Genomic DNA, 8,073 nt, shown 5'->3' on the forward strand with positions numbered 1-8,073 from the left:
GGGGGACGGTGGTTGTTTGAAGAACCGATAGGCTGGTTCCCAGGTAGTTAAATTCTCGGTTCCCAGAGCCCGGTCATCACCGAGCGCGCTCCGGAGGAAGCTGCCGCACCAACCGCGGATTCTGAGGTCCGCTCCCCAGGATTGCTAACCAGAGTGACTTCCGCAATTTTCACATTAAAGAAAGATGGAATGCAATATTTGCTCCTAAACAAACTACGCGATTGCCAGGAATTCTAAAGTGGGTGACGAAATACAAAAGTAAGTTGTTGACCTCCCCGTCGGGGAATCGAACCCCGGTCTCCCGCGTGACAGGCGGGGATACTCACCACTATACTAACGAAGAAGAAGTCGGTTACAGCCTCTTACGGATGTCTAATAAAGTGAAACACTGCGGTCGGCCTTCTTTTAGCCTATAGGTTTGTGTTCCACTTGCTTGCATACCTTTGGCAAATCTGCATCTGAACGCCCTGGGATTGTCCGCCACCAACCAAGCCTCATTCCAGCCCCTCTCGCTCCAGCCGGCTCCGCCCTAGAGCTGAAAAGCTCGGGCCTGGCAGGACAGCCTGCTCTTTTGACAGTGACGGTTTCGTTTTCTCTGACGGTGTTTCTCGTACTAGATTTGCAAGCAGTGAATCTAGGCGACGAAAGCAGTTGAACCTTTGATCCATGGAATCTCTCTGCAAATTAACCAAAGACTGTGATCTAGGAAATAAGGCTTATTTCCGTGGGGAAAGAAAACACTATAAAGAGTTGTCTTGAAAATGCAGGCTTCAAGCGGGTTTGGAGGGCAAGGAAACACGAGGTGTCCCCCAGATCTGCGCGGAGGTTCCGCTGATAGGAAAATAAGTAGGGCTCTTCTTACTAAGGCACCTTTAATTTTAATAAAAATAGTGGAGTAATAATAACTTCCATTGCCCGTTGCTATGGATTTTGGCCTGGGCCAAGCCGAACAAGTTTAATCAAGGATGTTACACATTCCGGTTTGTTTCAGTTTTCTCTCTCCGCTGAGAAATCCCCAGTTATTCTCGCTCGGAAGAAAAAAACGTAGCTTCCGTAGTCGGCAGGATTCGAACCTGCGCGGGGAGACCCCAATGGATTTCTAGTCCATCGCCTTAACCACTCGGCCACGACTACACGGCCTCATGGGGTTTTTTTTTTTTCAAATTATAGACAGGAAAGAACACAAACCAGAGTAACCGTTGCCCGATGTGCAAGAAAATAAACTTTGTGAGTTGAACACAAACCTTCGGGTAAAATGAGGATTTGGTAAAAAAAATTAAAAAGCCGCCCTCTTGCCGCCTAGGCAATTGAAAGCCCTGGGATGAGGGTCCTCACCTCTGAGCACCAGCCTTTCAAGCAAACGAGTCAATTCAGTAAACCGCCAGCGAGGCCTGCCTGCTCTGGGGACCAGGCTGTGGTCTGAGCTCGGGCTCTCCCCTCTAGAGTGGCCACAACCAGAACCAAACTTTGCTTACTCCGAGGCGGAGTCAGGCCCTAACTTCCAGTCGCCTCTGATGTATTGCCTTTGAACAACTCATCTTCCAATAGTCCTGGACGATCATAAGCACAATGAAGACAGAGTGGGAGATTAGATAGCTTGTGTGAAATCACCACTTTGACCGAGGAGGAAACAGGGCAGAAATAGCTGGTGAATTGCAGTTACAATGTCCACTGCAACACTGTAAAAGCAAAAAAAAAAAAAAAAAAACCAGGAAGTAATCTGTTCATCGTTAAAGTATTAGTTTTATGCATTCCTACTGCAGGGAACCGTGCAGCTGTTAAAGAATTAGATCCTTATCGTTTTACTTGGAAAATGTGTGTGAACATTAATACACAAAACAACAAATATAAATAGTCCCATTTATATAAAATGAAACCCAAAATTAAACAAATACATTTTAAAAAATCTGAAAGGATACTGACCATCTAACAAGAGAGCAAAGTGGAGTGGAAGTAAGAAATAAAAATGTCTATTTCAGTTACTTTTGTATTCTTTAATTTTTTCATAATAGGCATTGCTTTCTGCATTATTTTTGTAACTGGAAAATATATAAATGGAAAAACAGGTTAAAATCAATATGCCACTACATATTCTTACATCAAAAATCTGGATAGGTATTAACGAAAAACTTAATACTAGTTTCCCTTGGGTTTTGGAACATAGCTTCTCCTTGTTTTCTTCTTTCAGCTTTTCTCTCTCTTTCAAATTTTCAGGTAAAGCGTATGTATTTCTTTGTGTTTAGATTTAAAGTATCCCCACACTTTCTTTAAAACTGTAAGATGATTCCACATCGCTTGTCATTTGTTTGAAGAAACACGGACATGGCACCCCTTGGCAAGCCATGGAAGATTAGCCCTGAGCTAACATCTGCTGCCATTCCTCCTCTTTTTGCTGAGGAAGACTGGCCCTGAGCTAACATCCGTGCCCATCTTACTCTACTTTATATGTGGGAGGCCTACCACAGCATGGCTTGCCAAGCGGTGCCATGTCCGCACCTGGGATCGGAACCAGCGAACCACGGGCCGCCGAGAAGCGGAACGCGCACACTTAATCACTCTGCCACGGGGCTGACCCCTATTATGTCTTGTTGATGTATTTATTCCCTTATCACTATGAAATGTCCCTCTTGATCTGTTTCCAGGCAATAAGCAGGGACAATTTGTTTCTCATTTGTTCTCCTTCTCCCAGGTATCAAAGTTAGTCACTGTCTGAAGTTGTTTACTGTGTGAAGAACATTGTTTGATATACTTTATTCAGTTTTCTATTTTACGGTGGCAGAGTAAGTCTGGTCCCAGGTTCTCCACCATGGCAAAAAAGAGAAGTGCTTCTGGCATAGATCATTTTAAGTCCACCAATCTGACTTTAAATCTTGGTGGGATATCATCTTTCCCTTTGTGTGTGTTTATTCATCCTTTTCTTCCATGATCCTCTCCTTAAATATACACATTACTGCAACTAACTCTATTCCTGGTCAACACTGTAAGGGTTAACAGTTAGAACAAGTCCATAAAAAAAATTGCAGTCAAGATTCAATAAGCAAAAACAGTGGGATGGATATATACACTTCATTTATATATAATATATAATATATATGAGAGATTTGTAGGAGCTGGTTAAGTAGCCTCTTTTATGCTGAAGTTTGAAGTCCATAGGGCAGATTGTCAAGAAAGGAAGATGTATGTAAAGTGGGGAAGATTAGAACAAGCTAGGACCCACAAGCATGAACTGGAGCCCCACAAGATGGACAGAAATCTGTGCAACTCTGATTGCCTCTGACCTGAGTGGTGCAGATGTCCTGCAGAAGCCAGGGCCCTTTGTTTGTAGCTAAACACACACATTTGGTCCAGGAAAGAAGGCGACTGAAGGAGGATCCAGGGGAGGGTGGGGAGGTTGTAGGCCCAACTGCTGCCGCATGACAAGGTAAGTCAGCAGATGAGTTAGTGTGAGCTACGAAATGGCTGCTACTTGACTTTCTTCCCCCAAATCTCTTACAAGACTATCTCTTGAGGACTGTCCAACCAGAAACCTACAGAAGAGGGAATTCTGGAGAATGTAGTTCAACCTGGCCAAGTTGATATCAAAGATTTGAAGAGAATGTTTCGGTATTTACATATGTACAATAACCAATAGCATACTGTCTTAACTGCTGTAGATTTAAAAATAATCACGTCAATAAATATTGTATAAGTCCTCCAACTTTGCCATCTTCTTCAATATTTTCTCGTTTTTTAAGTTGCTGTACATTTCCAAATATGTTTTTGAAACCCTGAGTTAATTTCCATAAAATACATATTTGGAGGATGATTGGGATTTCATTGACTCCGTTAATCAATTTGGAAATAGTCATCATCTTGACAAAACTGAATCTTCCAAAAAATGAACATAGCATTTTCCTCCATTTAATTTCCACCAGCAATATTTAGTAGTTTTTAATGTAGATTTCTTGCACATCTTTTGTTAGATTTATTCCCAGACTTTTAAGATTTTGCTGCAAATGGAATATTTGAATTTTAATCTCCACTTGTTACTCACACATGCATTTTGTATAAGGTCTATAATGAAAAGAAGAAACAGAGACAAATAGTGTTCAGTCTTAGCTGAAAGTGGACATCTACATATGACTTCAAATGTGAAGTAGAGTGACTAAAGAAATAATGTAGTGAATAACCCTGCTGCACAAGTCACTCTTTAACATTGTAACCACTAACATTAACATAACAGAATGGCAATCATTAATGCTTAAATTAAAATGTTGTTTAAAATTTCAGGTTTGTTTTTACATCCTGGGAGATTGTTTCTTGATTATGAACTTTGATGGTGACTTCACAGAAGAACTCATATAACACTCAATCATTCAACGCACCTCTCATTGTCACCTAATACAAAATCATGAGACTCCAGAATTTGCTAATATTCACACCCTCCTACCATGCATGATACTGCTGTATAATACTTCCATCCTGTACCTATATTCTAAATATCAGTCATTATTAAAAATAATGTTTATTAACTTTGTTGCTTACTATAGAATTTTGCATACTATTCTTTCATGACGTCTAAATTCATATTTAGTAATTTATCACATGTTATATCTAATATTCAAGTTGTATTTGGGCTTTTATTTCAATGAGTGTATTTTTCCTTTATTGTTCTATTGGTTTCTTTTTCTTCTTTCGACTTTTTATTTTGACATAATTTCTAATTTATTGGAAAAGTGGCAAGAATAATACAAAGAATTTTTATAAATCCTTTACCTAGATTTACCAAATGCTAACAATTTACCACATGTGCTTTATTTTTCTCAATAGATAGATAGATATGGATAGATTTACATATATGTAATTTTTTTAGTTGTTGAAAGTGAATTTCAGACAAGATGTTCCTTTATCCCTAAGCACTTCATTGTGTATTTTGTAAAAACAGAGGCCTTCTCTTTCCTAACCACAGAACAATTATAAAAGCAGGATTAAAACTCTTATTTAATTTATACACCTTGTTAATGTTTTGCCAATTGTGTGAATACTTTATTTCAGGAAAATTACATTGCATTCACTTGTCATGTCTCTTTAGTCCTTTAATATGGAAGAGATTCTTAATCTTTCTTTGTCTTTCACTTCACTGACATTTTAAAAACTAAGTAGGTCAGGTGTTTTGTAGAATGTTCCCTCAGTTTGAATTTGTCTGATGTTTCCTGTAAGTTAAATTCAGATCATGCGTTTTTAGCAGGAATACCACACAAACCAGCATGTGTCCGTTGTAGTTCGTCATATTGGGGGGCACGTGACGTTGATTGTCCTAACATCGGAGATGCTAACTATGATCAATTGATTAAGGTGGTGTCTGTCATGTTTCTCCACTGTCAAGTTACTGTTTTCCTTTTGCACTACTCACCACACAATTTATGCAGCTCACTTCTTTTTCATTATATTTGGTTGCTTGAAAAGAATAAGTTCAACGAAGAAGAAATTTAATATTTGATAGACGAACAAGAACAGTTTGTCAGAGCCTCAAAATTCGGTGAAAAGACCCAGCCACCCCATCCTGGAATTGAACCCGTACATTCCAGGTGACAGGCGAGGATGCACAGCCCTACGCCAAACAGGAAGTACTTGAGGGGAAAAAAATACCTCTCACTCCACCCCTATTCCAGACTCCTGGACTGCATGATCCCGGGAGACAGTGCTGGTTTACCTGCTGGTGTGACGATTCTCTTAGTAGAATCATAAACAAATATCTCAGGTTCGACTCCCTGCCAACGGAGCAGTGAATCAAGGATTTCACGGAGCTTACTTTTTTAAGTGAGATATTTTTTGCATTCTCTCAAGAAGGGCGTGATTTGGTGGAGGAGAAAATCCGAGGCGGGGGTTTCAATGATAGGAAATGAACCGGCGTCATGTTTGTTTGTTTTGTTTTTTGCCTATGGAGGCAATTTTTTAAAACATCATTGCACGGTGGGAGCTCTCTGGCAGTAAAATTTTGAGTGGGGGCTGGAGCAGGACACGTTTAGTCAAGAAGTTTGCCCTGCCGTGGTAGGAAGTGGTTAGTGAGTTCCTTTCCGTGTAATTTCAGATTGTCAAACTGATCATTTGAGAAGGTAGTACTAAATTCAGAGAGGAAAAAACAATCCGTAGTCGGCAGGATTCGAACCTGCGTGGGGAGACCCCAATGGATTTCTAGTCCATCGCCTTAACCACTCGGCCACGACTACACCTGCTGAAAAGAGACGAATTGACAGGAATCACGTGGCAGACTGAAAAAGTGATGTGTACAAACCCGCGTCTTTAGTGAGCCTGGTGGAAATGCTGAGGTGAAATGAGAGAGGAAGGGAGGCTAACCTGTCGGACATACCCAGGAATCAGGGGCACTGGAATGAGAGACATAAAGTCGTCACCGCATAAGCATCAGCGTTACCGGCAAACTTCAGGTTAGTTCAGATCACACCCCGCGAGCGCCTGCCTGCTCTGGGAACCCGACCGGCTGGTGCGAGCTTCTGTCCTCACCACCACTGGCGCCAAACCTAGCCCATACCAAGGGGGAGGCAGGTCCTAACCCTCTTCTAGTCTGGGATGTTGGGACTTCCCGACGCCCAAGGCTCCTCTTTCATTAACGCTGTGCGAGGTGGATTCCAGGCAGGGAATCGCTTCCGCTGATTTGCGTTGCAGGTTGGGGGCGCGAAGAATGATGTGGAAAAGCCGCCTCTGTATCCCCTCGCCGTGATGTTGCTAAGCCTTTGGGCTCATACTCTGCTTTGAGTTTTAGCCGACGCAGGGGCTATTTCTTCCTAGATTTAACCAGCGCAACAGGTTTTCTTTTTCTCCTTACATTTCGACCTCAGTTGCTCAGTCACAGTGTTTTTGCCAAGTCTTGAAACTGTTTTTGTCTATCTTGCTTAGAAAATCTTAATCTAATTTTTAAAAGAAGGAGAAAAAGGAAGAGAGATCAAAGAAAGAAGGATTTATTCTATCATCTAAACAAAGAAGAAAAGGACGGAGAAGAGGAGTGAAGAGTGAAATGGTGGGGAGAGGATGAAGAAAGACTGCATTTCTACTGACGTAAAATCAACTCTAAGAAACCTATGGTTTAATGGAGTGGAGTCTATTAAGTCGAGTTTTGGGTAAGGGAGCCAGAATCCATATTTAACTGAGCAGTCTATTATATAAACTGTCTTTTCTATCAAAATGAGTATCAATCACATAAACATTCTTTAAAAATCATGCCAGGTTACGGCATGACTAAATGCAAATTTTAAGTAAAATGTAAGTTGTGTTATAGATGTTGCCACAGTTAGTCATATCATGGCCCTTTTATTTGGTCTCCTCGTTTTAAACAAGAATATAACGTTTTAGGTAAATTTCTTTGGATCTCTAGTTTGAAGGAAGTTAAATACTGAAGAAATAACACAAACGTTTCATGGTTTAAAAAATATCCCATCAAAAAAGGAAAGTGGCTGTGATTAATGCACACTGAATTTGTTTTTTCTTTTTTTACTTAGAATACAATGAACAGAGATCCTTGACAGTTTCAATCTTATCATATATAGTTCAAAACAGGCAGAACAAATCTATGATGTTAGGAATCAGGAAGTGATTGTTGAAGGTAGTCATGGCTGAGACAGTCCATGGGGCGCCTGCTGGAGATGCTGGGAATTGTTGATTCTCATTCTGGGTGCTGGGTACATAGATATTGTTCACTTTGTAAAAATTGCTTGAGCTGTATAATCAGGGTTTATGTACTTTTCTGCTTCACTACTGCGTTATACTATATGTCAATAAAAAATTACTTAAAAAACAAAGCCTCTCAAGTTGTTTTAAGCAGAAGGGATTAATAAAGAATTGCAGAAGCTTACAAAATTTTTTAAAAGAGGGGTAGGGGGAGGTGCCAGCTCTAATCCAGCCCTGCAGAAATGATTCCCGAAACAACCCTGCAGAAATGTCCTCCCAGAGAGGCTGCTATTGTCTCTACAATCAAGAAAGTAGGAAATGAGGATGCTGCCACTGGAATCATTGATTTCAGGCATGTATTGCCTGAACTATACAGCAGAGATTGGCACTACAATATTCTCTCTAGGGCAG

General features: G+C 40.6%; 3 non-coding genes across 3 annotated transcripts; all 3 read right to left on the reverse strand.

Annotated features, from left to right (window-relative positions):
• Window positions 1-271: 271 nt before the first annotated feature.
• TRNAD-GUC (transfer RNA aspartic acid (anticodon GUC)) lies at window positions 272-343 on the reverse strand. Its single transcript has one exon. It is a non-coding gene; the product is annotated as a tRNA-Asp (tRNA).
• Window positions 344-1,052: 709 nt separating this feature from the next.
• Window positions 1,053-1,134, reverse strand: TRNAS-AGA (transfer RNA serine (anticodon AGA)). Its single transcript has one exon. It is a non-coding gene; the product is annotated as a tRNA-Ser (tRNA).
• A 4,993-nt stretch (window positions 1,135-6,127) lies between these two features.
• Window positions 6,128-6,209, reverse strand: TRNAS-AGA (transfer RNA serine (anticodon AGA)). Its single transcript has one exon. It is a non-coding gene; the product is annotated as a tRNA-Ser (tRNA).
• Window positions 6,210-8,073: the final 1,864 nt, after the last annotated feature.

The sequence above is a fragment of the Equus quagga genome, chromosome 15 (genome assembly GCF_021613505.1).
Source record: "Equus quagga isolate Etosha38 chromosome 15, UCLA_HA_Equagga_1.0, whole genome shotgun sequence".
NCBI classification, from domain to species: Eukaryota; Metazoa; Chordata; class Mammalia; order Perissodactyla; family Equidae; genus Equus; species Equus quagga.